General features: G+C 39.5%; 1 protein-coding gene across 2 annotated transcripts in view; it reads left to right on the top strand.

The window, feature by feature from the left end:
• The first annotated feature begins 10775 nt into the window (after positions 1-10775).
• ppp1r16b (protein phosphatase 1, regulatory subunit 16B) overlaps positions 10776-17352 on the top strand; it is a 76445-nt gene continuing 69868 nt past the window's right edge. Inside the window, exon 1 of one of the 2 annotated variants that reach the window (XM_034532707.1) lies at positions 10776-10970. The gene's annotated coding sequence lies outside the window, so the exon portion shown is untranslated. The remainder of the gene's footprint in view (positions 10971-17352) is intronic. The other variant, XM_034532708.1, reaches the window with a different exon arrangement.

Below are 17352 nucleotides of genomic sequence, written 5' to 3'. Positions count from 1 at the left end.
GGACGTGAATTACTTTGGTGATCTTGATTTTTCCTGCAGCACGATCAGCAGCTCCTCATTTTCACTTAGCCATGTGAAATATCGCCTCAACATGAACTAGACGGCACAAACTGTTGCAAGTTTGCTTGGATTTCCAATGAAACGGGTACAAAAATTCATGTTCCCCTCACTTGTGATTACTTTGATGATCCTCTACTAAACCCATCAAGTGACAACTTGACTTGAATTTGGTTTATGAACAAATACCAGCAAGACGACTTTAGTACATTTAGTTAATACACTTCAGACAACCAATGGAAATGTAATCTCCATTGTGTTTAAGGGTATTCACATGTGTGTCTTTCACTTCTGCCTTCTCACGGCTCGCACGTCACTCGTAGAAATAAATCACCCTCGCAGCTGTCCCGCAACAGGAGTTATTTATTTGTAGATATCTTATTCCCAACATGCTGCAGAGTCAGTCTTACTCGTTCACTCCACCTCTGCAGTGTGTCCGCCTGCAGCCTTTAGGTGGAAAAGCCATTCCTCCTGGTCAGATACATTCTCTCTGGCATCCTGTTATTGTTTTCATTGTCCTCTCTGCTTTCTTGCAGACAGTCCAGGTCATCCCAGGGTTTTATGGATACGTGTGTGTGTGTGTGTGTGTGTGTGTGTGTGTGTGTGTGTGTGTGTGTGTGTGTGTGTGTGTGTGTGTGTGTATGTGGCTGAAAGAGAGAGAGAGAGAGAGAGAGAGAGAGAGAGAGAGAGAGAGAGAGAGAGAATGTGAGGAGGAAACACACACTGAAACGAACGAGACAGAAAAAACAAAAGACAGAGAGACACAGCGATAGAGAGCACAGAGGGCCCGTAAAGCAGCCCACTCTCTTCCTGCCATTGTTTCATCCCAGGGACTCACAAGAGGCTCCGTTAGTCCTGGACATCAGCTTGCTCCCCCCTCCCGTCGGGCCACTCCTCACACTGCTGCTCTTGGTCTCCATGGAGACAGAGAATATGCCTGCAGATGATTGCATCCCCTGCTGAAAGGCATTCACGGAGGCAATAATACAGAACGACCTGGAAATCTGACTGTCGAAAGGGCAACATGGAGACAATAACAAAGGAATATGAATAGAATAGAAATCTGTGTGGACACGGGTATGCATTTTTCCACCTGCACATGGGAGTGTTTGTGTGCATGCATGCAGGAACTCATAACAAGCTTGTTGAATGATTGATTGATACCTTGTTACCAGTAAGGAACGTTACCTGTCAGCTTCCTTTAACACTGAGCCACAGTTTAGGCCAGAGAGAAATGTATTTGTATTAATCAGAATATAATGTTGATGTTCAGGTATATCTTTGTCTGACATGTGTGCATTAAGTTGGATTGATAAGGCCCTCAGCTGGTTTATTGTAGTGCCCCCGGGAAAAGGACCAGACCTCCGCTCTCTTACTCTCTCCGTCTCACGTCACAACAGCACCTGAAAAAGGCCCTGCTTATGTCCTCTGTGAATAGAAGTGTTTTGTTTCTGTGTAAAGACTGACTCAACAGCATGTGTAGATATAAAGTAACATAATTATCTTTTCTGGTTGCAAAATCAGGACAGGAAAAGGTCACCAAGCAGCAAGAACGACAAGTCTCTTGCCTAAAACACAAAGAAATATCACGCCCTAAAGTAATCTTTGACAGTCCATGTTGATGTGCATATTAGTCATTTAATATACTCAGATGTATTCTGTCGCAGCCGACCACAACTATTTAAGATTGAGGATATTTTCCTGCTATTAGTTTACAAAGAAGGATTTGATTACATAAATCCACAGACAATGGACATTACTCAATCAGGGCTAAAATCGCGTGCTATATTTAACCACATTCATGTTAATTTCCTGCTAAGTATTTGTGTTGAGATGTGAGCTCAGCAGCACGAGTTCTGATGACGTTGGATTGGGGAATGTTGAGCAATTGCATAGTTATTGTACAATCATTTTGAAACTGATATCAGAATGATAACTCGGAATAACTCAAAACCACTTCTTGTCAAACATTCTGCTGTCATATAAAAATTTAAAAAAATTAATACATATATATATATATATAAACTGTCGTAGTCCACCAGCCATGTGGCTGCTCTTTTCTCTCCAGAACACATTAGTTTGGATACATGTATCACTAATATATTGTGAGCAACGGATATTGTGTCTGCAGAAACACAATGCAACCAAATACAAAGAATCATACCATATATATATATATATATATATAGTCACCTTTGCAGTACAAGTAACAAATGCATGAGTTTATACATTTTAAAATGGCTGTCAATGCCAAATTGTACATTTAAACAAAGAAATGTAAAAAGCAATACTGGTAACACCAGAAGAACATCAAGAACAGATATTATTTTTGATACATGCATATCAAGTCACAGTCGTTTTGTATAATTGAAAATCTGTGTGTCAATTTAAAATGTTCTTCTTTGTGAATCACATACAGAATAATTAATAAGTGCACGTTGTTCTGCATGTTCAGTTCATAGTCGGCATTAATACTGTGCATTAAGTCAGCATGGTGCAGTCAAAGGCAGCGCTGCAGTTGCTCCTTGTTCTCTTTTGTTCCGCCTATAGTTGCTGAGGTAAGTATAAACTGTATGAGTGGACATTACTACCCGCAGAGCCCCTTTGTTGTTCATGTGTGTGCAGTCACTACACACCAGCGCCCCCCTGTGTCATCATGTGGCAACTACAGAAAAGTCAACAATTTGTAGTCCATAGGACATTGAAAATAAACTACAGGCCGTGAAGGCACACACACTGGTAAGTGTTAATGGCACAATACATGATATTTGCAACACAAATATTGCTACTGTTCAACTGTCATTTGAACTTTTTTTAAACATTGTTTCAAAGGTTGTATATGTAATTTACCAATATGCCCACCAGAGGGAGATCGTATCCTTCTGTAAAATGAGGGTGAATGGTATAATCGTGTTCCTAAACTTGACTAACAGTCAACATTAACTGTCTCCATCGAATGTAAATAGATGATGTGATTTTCAGTATATTTATGTTAAATGGCGTGGTTTCTCTTGATCTATCCGGGAGGGATTGCCCATGACTTGTTCCAAGTGCAGCTGTTTACACTCTGGAGTCTTAGACAGGGATTAACAAAAAAGACCAGTCTCATGTGTAAACTGGTTGATTTTTGATCTCACTAAACACTCTACTTAGCTGCAAACACATGTTTAAGGTGAAGCAATGACTTGAAGGAATAGCTGCGGAGGGAATGAGTGCACCAGATTTCTGGAGCGTCTGTGAATGACTGCCTTGCTTGAGATATTTGAAAGAGTTGGTTTGTGTGGCTGGGGGATTTACACAGTGATTTTTGTTCTTATTTTTCAGCATTAGTATATGGTCAAATGAACTGTGAGGTATGCTTCATTCACATTCCATTGTTCTTCAAAGAGTTAAAAGAAAGTTTTCAAAGCTTCACTAAAACTGCACTGTCAGTGTCTGCAAACCTCGATGGAGCTCCCACAGAAGCTTTGCTGCAGAGTCAGACCGCAGCATGCATGCCTCCTGCTGTTGTTCTTGGAGAGGGTTTTAAAATGTGGAAACCTGCGGTGTCATTTTTGTGCACACAGAAATAGCCAACAGAAACTTTTTGCACAGTCACTTCCAACACTGTTGAGAGTTCTTGGTCATGGTCTTTGCAAAGATGTCTCAATAGGCTCAATTGGCTCAATGTGACAGCGATACAATGCCAAGGAGAGAAAGGGGCAAGAGGAGAAATTATTTTGAATGTTGTTCAGTTGAAAGAGAATGCCACTGTGTTGCCAAAGAGGAGCCCCAGTATAATCTGGTTTACTGTCAAATCCTCCAAAAGAACGCTCAGACATGCAGGTTTTACTTCAGAGCTGCATTATTGTTCCTCTCAGCGTGACGTGTGACTAGTAATCATTGGCTGACAGGATGGAGAGGAGCTTGATACTCTGTTTGAGAGGCAACATCTGACGCAGATGGAATACCCTGCCTGCATAGATGGAAAATACATTTACTCTTTAATTGTAGGCCTATTATTGTATTAAGTACAATTATTATACTACTTTACACTAAAAGGTGGACATACCATATACGTTTCACTTTACTAGATTAGTATGTAGTGATAGTTACTTCTGAGATTAAGATTTGTCACGGAATAACACACGATACATTTATAAAATACAAAGATTAAACTGGAAAAAACAGTGTTTAGTGAGAGGGTCCCGCTCATGTTTCAGGGAGCTATGAGTTCAAGCAGTTTCACATCGGAGACATTTCCCCTGTAAAGGTCGCACATGGTTTCATTCAAATAGTTGTTGAAGCTTCAACGGGATAAATGTGTCTAATATGTTGCAAAAAAAACAAAGATTAGATCCATAAGTGAAAGTATATACATGTGGGTAGCAGAACTTTGGTTTGTCTTTTTTCTGTACCTTATTCAACAATTTACAATTCCCCAGATTTATTTTGTGACCTTTTACATATCTTGTGTGCTGTATATACAGTATAGTTAAAACCAGCTCCAACTCAACTTCCTACAGTAAAATGCTACTAATGATACAATAGACATGTATATATAATATATGTACTACATAATTGAATATGTAATATACACAATCTAATAATATCATAATCAGTGGCCTTTTTCTGCTGAGCGTTCAATACTAAAAGTACACTTGATAATACTCCTGTACTTCTAGTTTTACTACTGTATGGTTACATGGTCGCTACTTTTACCAACTTCTAGTAAGCAAAGTACTTCTTACTCTATTGCTCGTAGTTCAAACATTTTACAATCAAATAAAACAGCAAACATATCCAAAGATTAGAGTGATACTGCATTCACAGAAAACTTGTGCTAAACCAAATCAACACCAAATCAAATAGCTTAAAGTGATAGAATACAAGAAAGACCATAAAACTGTCAGAGCAACATTTTAATGTGTTTTTATGGTTTTGTTCCAGCTGCTAAATTCACAATTACTCTCTTCAACTGAGACATCAGCAATATGCAAATAATTCAGAGTAAATTCTCCCAGGAAACACACTTATATGTGGATTATCTTTCCTTGGGCCATAAGGATGAGACCATCCTTTCAGTTCTCAAAAGAATCGCTTGCACAGCAGAAGAACAAAAAAGAAATAAACCACATTTGTATTTTTGAGACTGAAAAGACAAAGACATTAAAGGGTGGGTCAATGGCTGATGAAATTGTTCTTTAGTAGAAAAATGCATGAAGTGAAATGTCTTTTCTCTTTAAAACCAGGGCATGGTTAGAGCAGTCTGGATGAAGTGAATGTGGGGATTTCATTTCAAACGTTTCATACGAGCATTCAGCGAAAGCCATTTTGACCCATTTGAATAGTCATAAAAACATATTTTATATCACCGAGCATTGCTGATAGTCTGTGAGAGTAATCATAAACCAGAGATCAGTTGCAAACAATTATTTCTTCTTTCATTCTATTCCCTACAAACTGTAGTATTCACGTTTCAATCGAGTCCCTCTGCTTTTGATGAATGACGTTGTCCCCATGGAGAAACACCCCCTCTGGAGCCCTGACAGACAATTCAGCAGCCGACACTAATTTCATTTTCCATGCCTGCAAAGTGTTCTTATTTGCAAGTTGAATTAACTAAAATGTCAAGAGAATTGCAACAAATATAACCAACTCTAGCTTCAAGCAGCGATACTAAAATGTAAAATTACTCTCGTATTAGTGTTTACAGTTTAGCAAAAGTAAACCATTAAAAATCGACCGTAAGTAAAAGAATAGAAAAATGTACTCAAAGTCTCAAAAGTAGAATTGTGTTATAGCATTATGTATTGTGTATTATATTATTAGAGTATTGCTATTGATGGAATACTGTGTAAGCAGGATTTTCATGGTGTAGCTGTAGACGTGAAACTATGAATTACTTCATATTTTATTTGGTAGTTTAATCTATAACAATGCATCGTATTGTGTGAATTGCTCATGTTTTGCTTGTAAAACCAGAATTCACAAAGTAACTACTGTCAGATGAATGTAGTAAAAAAGTAAAATGTTTCCCTCTGAAATATTGTGGAGTATATAGCATCTATTAATACTAATATTTCTTGAGGTTGTATCCACTTCAACACAGAAAAAAACTAGAAACTGGTGAAGCGTTACAATCACTCCAATCCACTCCAAGTACCCTCAGCGTAAAGCACATTAAGGCCTTGACAGCGATGTGCAGTTAAGCACGACGACGGTCAATATAAAGCTGCTGCGCACTTTGAAAAAAAGGGCACTGCATTAATACTTAAATTGCATTGTGATGAATAACAATATGAAGGATATGCACTTTATTGCAAAAAAAGTAGAAAGTAGTTGACCATAAAAGCATATTCAATCTGCTTCGATGTGCTAATATCTTAATGGGAGGACTTGAAAAACTTGGACCCGTTGCTCACAGCGAGCGACATGGCACCGATCCAGTCTTCACCACAGAGAGAAGGTCACGATAAAGGAGAGGTTGGATCAATGCAGGGCACAAAGACATGCTGTTTATTATTAGAGCACATTCATAATACCGTTTTTAGCATCGCACAAAGAAAGATTTTCTTTCCTGCAACGCTTTCTTCAGGAGGAGCGATGCATCAGCATTGGATATTTTATCTAAGTGTTCTTGTCTCATTAGTCACCAACAGTGTGTCTCACTGTCTGTCATTGAAACAGATGAGGGAAAGTTTCTGACTCCGAAAACTCACTTTCAAATTCAACGTTTAATGATCATATTAATCATCCTACAGTCAGCATTGTCAGGCCAAGTTAAAGGAATAGTTTGATTTTATGTCAAGACTGGGAATTAGAAGATTGACACCAGAAGTTTGATTCATTTAATACATAGCTAGGGAAAGAAGACGGTTAGCTCAGCATAAACTCAGGAACAGGAGGAAACGACTAGACTGGGTATTTCCAAAGGCAACCAAACCCAGTAACCAGCACCTTTAAAGCTCACTAATGAACATGCTACATCTTTACATGGGGTTATGGGGTTGACTACTTCCTGTGCCGTGACTTCCTGGACATCCAAGCTATAGCTGTTTCCCCCTGCTTCTAGTCTCAATGCTGAGCTAAGCTAACATACTGTAGCTTCATCTTTAGCGTGCAAACAACAGGCTGCTATCAGTCTTCTCATCTCATTCTTTGAAAGAATTTCCCATCGGAATTTTGAAAGGCTCAAGAATATATTTGAGTGCCATCTTGAGGGACACTGCAAAGACCTAATCCTCATTCTTAAGTGTTACATTGCGCTCTTTGTTAAGTCCTGCCACTCCCAACAAAACAATCATCCCTTTCAGCTCGGGGAGAAGTGGGGCAAGTACAAATCCATAAAATATGTAAAAGGTGAAGTTTTGAGCCATACTCGCCATTTCCAGCTGCCAGGGGAGCAGGAAGATTAGGGTTAAGAGGAGAAAGGGAAGTGTATGAAATACTTTACTCCATCAGCCGTTACTGCTGACCCAGATTCTCAGATTACACTGTGTTTCTGTGTTAAAAAATGTGATGTGCCCACTTTATCCATAGGTCTTTGTCACGGCCCTGTCTCCTAAACATTACGTTCCCTTACATCAACAAAAACTACACAGGGAATTACGTTTGTTTTTAACAATCATAAATAAGTTTCAAACGAGTCGGTGGAAGGTCGGTAGTGGATGGGTCAGAAAACACAGGGATCGTGTCCCATGTGAATCAAGTACTTTTGTTGCCTTCATTTAACAAAGTAATCATTTCTTTGTCAATCTTTCCTAACCAAGTACTTTTGTGGCATTGTTGTGTCGTTTTTCGTATTTTTATTATTATTGCTAATAACCAAGTAGTTTTATAGCGTTTTTTTTTGTTTCAATTAGCGTTAACCAAGTGTTTCAAGCTGTTAGTTACTGTAACCTGTGATGGAAGATTTTCTCTGTCAATCGGGAAAGGAGTAATAAAGTCTCTGAAATCAAAGTTATCTTTGTCCGTTTATTGCTTGCAAGGGAAAAGTACGAGACAGCTGCTCATGGCAGTCTGTGGCATAAGCTTCAACATTTGAAAAGGCCTCATGCTCATTTATATACACCTGAAAGTTAAACAACAATGTAAGGCTAGTATCCAAACTAGTCTAAACCAGTTTCTGTTTCTGCAAAGTAAGCATATTTCTCACAAACATAATGTATCAATTCTTATCAAAAAGTTAGTGTGGCAGAATCATAGAAAAACGTCTGTTTCAAGCACATTGCGATTTGTTCTTATCTATGTTAGGTATGCAGGCCGTCCCAAGACAGAGGCCCATTGTCTTCTCTGGCCCTGTGACCCTCAAAGTCACTTCTTCCATCGGCATTTAGACGTCAACCAATTCTCTATGCAATTCATGCTCTACCGTTGTAACATAAGCAATGCTATATTTTACCATCGCAAACCATAATCTGGAGGAAAATTGAAGCGTGATTGAGAGGGAAGTTACATTGTATGGGAAGGTAATTTTGTAGGAGACAGGGTGGCTTTGTCAATATGTGCTTACTTGCTTGTTTTCCAGGTTTGGATATGATTATGCTTCACTAAAAACTATAAATCTTGAGGTACAGATGCAGTAATAAAATTCTATGATCATTATCTTTGCCATGCTTATTGCAGATTGACTTCCTTACCTGTCGTGTCAGAAGTTTGGTGACGTCTTTATAATTAGATCTTTGACCTAAAGTGTCTTGAAGCGAAGTCTTTGATGATCAACATGGCTGGGAATAAAAATGTCTTCCATCCCCCAGGACTCTACAGGGCAGACTGAAGGTTTTTCATTACTCAATAATATCAATTGAGTCATTGAATGATAAATAATGAGGCCACACCGTTACCACTTCCGACAGTTTATGATATTCATAGTCTCTCTGGGGCTCCTGAAGACCTTCTACTGGTGAGCGTCCTATGGGGGGCATCTTGAGCTGGTCGGGATTTTGCTTCTTTCAAAACTGCATTGGCCTCTGTCCTCTGAATCGTTTGCATTTGCAGCTTGTACCAAATTGTATTGCATCCTTTGTCTTACATCTGTGACCCATCTGTGTTCTTTATATATAAATAATTCAGATTGTATGTATTGTTCTTTGTTGCACGCTAGACTTTTTAGCACAGCCTGAAAAGTATGCCATCTTGCAATTCACTTTTCATATTGCATGATCATCAGACAGATTAAACATTTAAATCGGATTTGTCAATACTCTTCCATAGACGAAAACATTAAATCTCAAAGAGTCATTTCATCTCAAATGTTTCATTTGCCACATATATAAATAAAGAAAATGCACATGCACATGCAAAAATATGAATTGTTGCTTGTGCATTTCAGGAGCTTTCTATAAAAGAGCAGCACTGTCTTGTGCAGATCTCTGAACTAGAATTATGATAATGACACCTCATGTGGTGGGTGGTTGATTGCTCGAGGTATGACCACAGAAAGACAGGAGACATGGGAGTATCAGACAAGAAGCAGAGAAACCTAGAAAGAAAAGGAGATGCAAGTAGGCAGGGATACAAAAAGAAAAAGATGAAATCCCAAAGATTGGGAGAGAAAACTGAGAGACACTCTCTTCCAAAGTCTACTGTCTCTCCAGAGAGATTTTATTATCTGCTTCAGTGTATTTCTGACACCTCATGAGCAGTAAGACAAGTCAAAAAGACTGCTAAATAATACCTTCATTATAAAGTCTGTAAAATAAAATATGTTTTATTTGTTTATCACAAATACTCAGTAATCTTATTTTGATAGCTGCAAAACCAGAGTTTGAGTTACTGAATGACGAACCACATGACATATTTACCAACAATGCTGAGAATAAAGAGAATTATCTTGGTGTCCTAAACTTTTGATGAAAGTAAATAATCAACATGTATAGACATCTTGTGTTTTTGGACATGATGTTTAATGTATAGTTTTAGGATTTTCTTCAAATTGTTCTTGGAACTGTGTGAGCAACTTAAATGGCAGTCAAACTCCCTTAGAGTATGCCAGAAAAAGATTTATTATGTCCCATTACATATATGTCAAATGCAGTATGCCAAAAATACCAGGATGTCCTGCAGTATACAAGCCAGCATGCTTTGCTGGCTATTCTGACCCACAATCCTCTGCCTGGCGTATATATGACCAAGAGGGTCAAAGTTTAAGGTTCAAAGTTGGTTGGAAGCAGTACATCCCAACTCAATGCATACTGCATGCAGCAGTACATACTCTGCTGCAGTATGTAATATAAGTAAAAAGAACATTAGTGAGATATGGAACGCAGTGTCCTTGTAAGAAACTGCAATGTAAGAAAACGACGTGCAAAATAATTCAAATCTGGCGATAAATTAAAAAAACCCAACTAAATACAGAAACATGCTTGAAATACAATAAACATCTAAACGGGCTTCAAATAGTCCAGATGACAGAACAATAAACATTTCCACAGGGGACATAAAGAAAATGATAAACAGAACAGGACAGAAGAAAAACTATAAAGAAACGTGTAACTTAGCTAATTTTCCAACACCACTTTTGTATAGCAGACTTCAATAACTTTATGATGCACAAACCTCATACTATTTGCAATAACTATTTTTTTAACTTTTAAAGTTGCAGCGTGTTGATCTCTTAGGTGGGAGGGGGGTGGGCGGGCTCGGTGGTCTCGGGCACCCCAATTTGTGCACCCCTGCCTTCCACGGTGCTCTTCAGTCTCCTCCTCCCTCTCGGCCCCGCCCTCCAGGAGTAACTCGGTGTAGAGGAGAGAGAGAGAGACGCACATACACACACACACGCGCTCACATGCACTCACCCACACACACACACACACACACACACTGAGCTGCTCTCCTCAGCCCCGCTCTGTCTCTACTAACGGGACAAGTTTAAACCTTCAGGATATCTCCTCCGGTTTCCTCTCGCCTCCATGTGAACGACTCGGAGTGAGGTGAGTGCACAAATGTACTTGTCAGTGTTTTTTCTGGGGGGGGGGGGGGGGGGTTGAGCCGTTGACTGGTGGAAACTAAACGAGGGGGGAAGAAGAAGAATAAGAATAAGAAGGGCTTTCTTTCCCTCCCTCCGCGGAGGAGGAAGCGGCAGGCAGGAGGAGGAATCTCTTCTTGGAGCAGTTTTAGCTAACTAGCTCACTTTACCGCCTCTCGAGGGTCACTAAACCGCCCAGACAACGTGCCGTTAAACCGGCGAGAACCGTCGTTTCCGCTGCTTGTGAATTCGTTTTTTTTTTTTTTTTTTGCGGAACGTCCTCCTCGGCTGTCGCCTTCTCACCGCTGCAATGTTTCACATGGCTAATTTTCCTGTCTGCAGCAGACCCTTTGGCCCCTCGGACACAGCTTGAACCCGCCGGAGGCTGCAGGCTTAACTTTATAACGGGGCTGCTCCTCGACATGTCACTCTGCAGCTCGAGGCTCGAGCTCGTGGTTCAACTTTTTGATTTGGGAAATATGTGCAAGTTAAGGAGCAAAAAAAAAAAAAAGCTTTTATTTTCATTCTCAATTAATTGTCTGATGGGTTATTGTAGCCACTGCTTAATCATTTGCTCTACAAAACATCAGAAAATAGTGAACATTTGCTTATTTTGTCCAACCAGCCGTACACAACTCCAACATATTTAAATTACAGTGATATGAACCGAGAAATTAAGAAAATCCACACACACACACACACACACACACACACACACACACACACACACACACACACACACACACACACACACACACACGAGAGAGGCTAGAACCAGCATATGTTTGCGATTCTTTTATTGATAAAAGACGTACATTTATATGTATGATGACGAAGAGATCAAAACAAAATCCTCACGTTTGAGATGATGGGAAGTTTGGTCTATAAAATGATAGAAAACTCTGAAAACTGATCACATTTTCCAGTCCAAGTTGTCTCAAATGTTTTTGTCCGACCATCAATCCAAACCATCAAGGTTCAGGTTATGATTGTTTTAAAAGAGAGATGAGCAGGAACTCACATAATAATTGATGAAGATAATTAACTACTAATTAACATGTTGGTTGTTTTATTTTCTGACAACCAATCAAATCTGCTCTATAATACAGACTAGTCCACGTTACACATCTATGAGATCCTTTAGTACCACGATGACAGCAGCACTGTGCCATTTACAAGGTCTGTCTCTCGCTGTCACTGCCTTATGTTCACACAATAGACACTGGAAACATTATCACTGTGTGCCAGATGTGCACTTTGTTAAGGATGGTCCGTATTCCTGCCTGGCTGTGTTGGCCTTTTAAATGTTTGATGTGTGGAGACGTCCTGAGCACTTTCTCCTGCTGTTCCTCTCAACATCTGCACCGGCTGTCAGCTCATGTTTGGGCTCTTGGAGGGGGGAGACGGTCCAATCTGCCAACATGCAGACACACTTCCTGCACTTATCTGTGCCGGAGAATGACCGTGTGCAGGTGTGCATCACAAACATGCATCTGGACTATAACGTTTGATTAGCTAAACCTTGTGTTCTCTACACATGATCGGCAACAGTAAGAGTTGTGCTCATTGTGAGTTGGAGCTGCAGGGCACAGTGCACAGAGGCAAAGTGTAGGTTTATGTCACAATGGGCCCTTCTCATTTCCCAGTTTTTGCATCCTTGATTCCTTTCCTCGCCTCCTCTCCAGGAGAGAGGAGTTGAGGCATTTAACAAATTAGATATCCTCACCTCGGCACCGTCGTTTTAAAGGGACATCAATCAAAATGTGACGTGTGGCACACAGCTGCATCAGATGTCCATTGTTTTGTTATACGGTGCTGTATTCTATGATCTGTCAGATGAGCATAACCTATTCATGACAACTTATTTACTTTTAATTCACTTCACAGCATGGCATCATATGACAAGAATGTACATACGTTAGGCATTTTTATGTAACACACATTATATAGCCTTTATATATTTTATTTTGTGAAGCAAATGTTATTATGAATAGTGCCATACAGATAAAGAGGGACACGGTTAAGTGATAAATACACAAACACAGTCCTGTCTATCTAGATGACAACATGAAATACAAATTAGTGCTAAATGCAAGAGAATGTTCTTATTGTTATAATAATTTGACTTCAGCAGCCGTTTGCATTTATAAACATCATGTCATGATTATAGCAGTTGAATTGGGGTCTAACCTACATTTAAAACATAAGAAATATCAAGGTGAAATCACTTCAAGGAACACATGCCTTATGAGGCACTACACATGTTAGAGGGCAGATAGTTTGATCCTTTTAAATAACTAGAATATATGAATACAAAAGGAACAGTTATATTTGTAGAGTCCTGCAATTGAGATTAGTCCAGCTGTGTGTCACAGCCCTTTTATTAGTCACAGGTGCCAGAAAAAGCAAAAGATTAATTGGTCTTTCCTCGCTCAATAGCTCCTCTGGCAAAACCTCTTTGCTCCTCGAGATGCATTTTAGGAATTGGGACGTCCTTCAAGATGAAGCACTGTGATTGATCTGCATCACAGTCCTGAGGATTGAGTATTGAGGAGACAGGGGGGTACAAAATCAAGAAATGAGAAAGGTCCTTTTTGTGTAAAGAAGAAAAGGAAAAAAAAAGCAAGCAAAAGAACTTTTGAAAGGGAGGCAATTGACCTATTTCAGAGGGGAAGAACACCAGTAAGAGACAGACAATCAAGAAGAGTCTGCACACTAATTCCTCTGCCTCTGCTATTTGTGTGTTGTGACACCAGCCAGATTTGCTTATGTAGCCAGCTATCACCTAGTTTAGGTTTTAAATGTTATGAATGATACTTTTGTATGTGTACCTTTCCTACAATGCAAAATATGTAACAAAGAACAACACATATTTCAATGCCATTATACCATTATTATTTGGACCTAATGCACACTCACACATTGCCACATTAGCAATGTCCTCCTCCACATTACAGCCAACAGTTCTCTGGTGTTTCAGACAATAAATCATTAGGCTGTATGGTGTAATAGCAAAATTAGATTCTGAGTGTCTGAGTGAGCTGTCTCTGATCTCCGAGGAGCCCTACTGCTCTCCTTCAGTTCTTCCTCTCCACTGATGAGCTGCCTCCATAATATATTCTCTGTAGTTTTGTACCCTAACTGATGTTTAATTATTCCGACACGGTGATTTGGCTGTTGCTCATAAAATATTGAAAGAGAACAGCGGCCCAGGAGGCGCACTGAAAGACACCGGCTTCACTTTATCCTTAAATATGACTCTGGGGGTGGATCCGGGCGCCGTCTGTGACTGATATCAAAGCAAGTCAACACAGACACACAACCACTGTTGTTTAATGACATTTTTGCTTAAATACAATAAAATTCCCAATTTTTTTTTCAGTCCTCATCGGAATTTTCTTGTTTGGATTGGAAATCTGTTCCTTTACCTCCTGCTGCCTACGTTGTCTTTGAGTCGGGCCTGAAACCAGTGTGCTTGATTACCATCGAAAAGCGATTATACTAGATCAGCGTTCTGATTACAGCTACCAAGCAGGCGCTGTCTGCTAATCCATGGTCTTAATACTGACACAGGCAAATCTCGCGGCGGCTATCAAGGCTACTTAAAGGCCTTTAAAGTCTACCACTTTGTCTCTTGTCCACTTTGTAAACACGTTTTGAATTTGTCCCTGGATGTTGATTTGGATGTGCAGGTTTGGCTTGTTTGTACTGACCGGGTTGTGAGTTGTAAATTGTGCGGCATTCTTACACTACAGTCCTCTTATTCGCTTTTTATAGAGCAAAACAAAAGGATACCAAACTAAAACCAGTGGGCCTGTGAAATACACTAGTATTCTTCAGATTGTGTTGCTTGGCTGTTAAGTGATCAGGGGACATAATGGTGGATCCCCTGCTGATGCATGCTGGGGTATCTGTACCCCCCCTGTGTGACCACTCACTGAGAGGATGAAACCACAAACCTCATTGTTTTGTAGAGAAGAGCTCACGCATCATGTCTGTCGTCTCCATCGAGCGTTTGTGTGACCATTTGTTTTTGTGGCTCTTCATTTTCAGACGCTCACTGTCCACATTTAATGATTTTTAAAGCACATTCGTATTTATTACTTAGATAAAATGTAAAAATGAGTTATTATTGATGCAAAAATGACATATTAATTATTTCCAGTTTTTTTTATCTTTTGAATATCTTTAGGTTTTGGGATGTTTGACGGGCAAAACTTGGGGTGCTGGAGTATTGTTAATATGTATTTTTCACAATTTTCCGTCATTGTATATGCTAAATGATCAATATTGACAATAAATGTTATTTGCCCCAATCAAATCTCTTAACTCAGCAATAAACAACCCTCATTGCACATGAACTTTCACACCATAACTCACTCCAGTTCCTCCAATCAGGCTGAATTAATGCATTTTGCTCTGCCACATACAAGGCTCATACAATCCTTGCGAAAAAAACAAACCTTTTATATTATTTTAAAAATGCAATGTCAAAAAGCCTAAAACAAGGCTGTTTTTCTTAATTTATTTAAAGTTTTCTTTCTGAAGCCAACTGGTTCACTCGGGAAGCACTGTGTGTTATTGTAGTTAAAGCAAAAGTGAAACACATGTCTTTGTAGGCTTTCATGCATATTAAATGTCCTTTTTGAGTCTGTTTTCACATCCTTGTTCTGGCCCTGAGCTGTATTTGTAGCTCATTGCATGTTTCTGTGTCAAAGCCAAAACATCTCATGCAGACTGTGTCTTTAGAAGCAGGCCGACCAATCAGAGTCAGTGAAGTGTTGTGAACAGGAAGTGAGCTCATAGAGTTTGTGGCCTGCACTCTGTGTTCAGGAAGGCGTTTGACTGAGGGGGGATTGTGAAGGTTTTTTCCTCACATTGTTGTGGAACGCACACAAGCAAGCCTCTCTGGTATAGTTTAAAAGTTGCGCATGGTTACTCATATGTACATGACAGTGTCTTATCAAAGCTATCTTATATAGAAAGCATGAAATGGCCTCTCTTCTTGGGAAAAGCAGTGCTTTCCAACAGTATTTCATACAGTCTATAGCCTGGAAAAATAGTCACTATTCATAAAGATGCCTGCTGTCCCGATGAGCAAAATGCCTCTTAGAAAAGACGAACACAGCTGTTGAACTTCAAAGGCAAAATTCAGCCAACACTGACAGTGTTGTTGAAATGGGCCCTGTGTGTGTGTGTGTGTTTGTTTGTATGCTTTTTGAAGGCTGTTTTCATGAATTCTCCCTCTGCTGTTTGAGATGGGGCCTTTTAATGTCTGGTTTGCCCTGTCTTCCATCTCTGTTGGTCCAGAATTGACTGCTCACTCTGGTGCTTGGTTGTGCCTGGTAGTACCGGCAGCTGAGCATCGCGTGTTCCTGGTTTGTGCCCCTGGTGTTGTTTCTTCTCTTTAGGCAGTGTGTGCCATTTTATTATTTTTCTACCCTTTTTTGATGATGGCTCACTGTGCTTGAAAACCCTTGACACACACACACACAAATACCACGCTCTGTTAACCGCTAATGTTTTTCCCATTAAGGTTTTAAGGTTTTATAAACTAGCGAGGACCGATGCTCCTTCAGCTCTGATTTCTGGAGTGCAGGATTCCTTTTGAAGGGTGAACAGCTGGATCTGTTTAAATAGTGATGAATGAGCACAAGTTTGTCTGAAAGCTTACTTTTAGGAATCCTCCAAAGAAACATACCCGTTTAAAGTGTATTATAGTCTAGACATGATGCTGGCGTCTAAACCGATCAGCACCAGTTGCAACGTTCATTTAAAGAAGGAGCAGGTAGTTCAGATCTGGCACATACGCTGGTGCCTTTTGTTGCACACGCTCTTAAAACAATGACATGGTCCGTTTTTGAGAGCTGTGGGTCAACGTCTCTGCTGGGTTTCAGTCCAGCTATCTAATTACCTCCACTGAGGAAGTTATGTGTTTCTGTCTTCTTTGTTTTGTCGGCAAGATGTCTTGTCATGATTTTTTTGATGTGGCTCTACATTTGACATTTTGTGATCTTTTGTTAATGTTGTGAAATTTGTCTTTGTGGACTATTTTTGCTATTTTTTTTATGAACTACTACATTTCTGGCATATTTAACTTTAAGTTATAAGTTAAACTGTATTGATGCAAATCCAAATTGGAATGAAAAAACATTAAAATCACCACCTGGTAGAATAACAAATAAACAACAATCTGGATCTTAATAGTGACTGAGAACAAATATGATTCATTTTACTTTTATGTTGTTGTTAGGGCTAGGAAATAATTAAATATGATAATCTATCCTATTGTTTTTCAATGGAATCATATTGTGAAGAAATCATAACAAGCACATATTAACTCAAAT

Source organism: Cyclopterus lumpus, chromosome 5, assembly GCF_009769545.1.
Source record: "Cyclopterus lumpus isolate fCycLum1 chromosome 5, fCycLum1.pri, whole genome shotgun sequence".
Classification (NCBI taxonomy): Eukaryota; Metazoa; Chordata; class Actinopteri; order Perciformes; family Cyclopteridae; genus Cyclopterus; species Cyclopterus lumpus.
The sequence above is the reverse complement of the archived record's forward strand: the minus strand, read 5'-3'. Positions and strand labels throughout refer to the sequence as shown.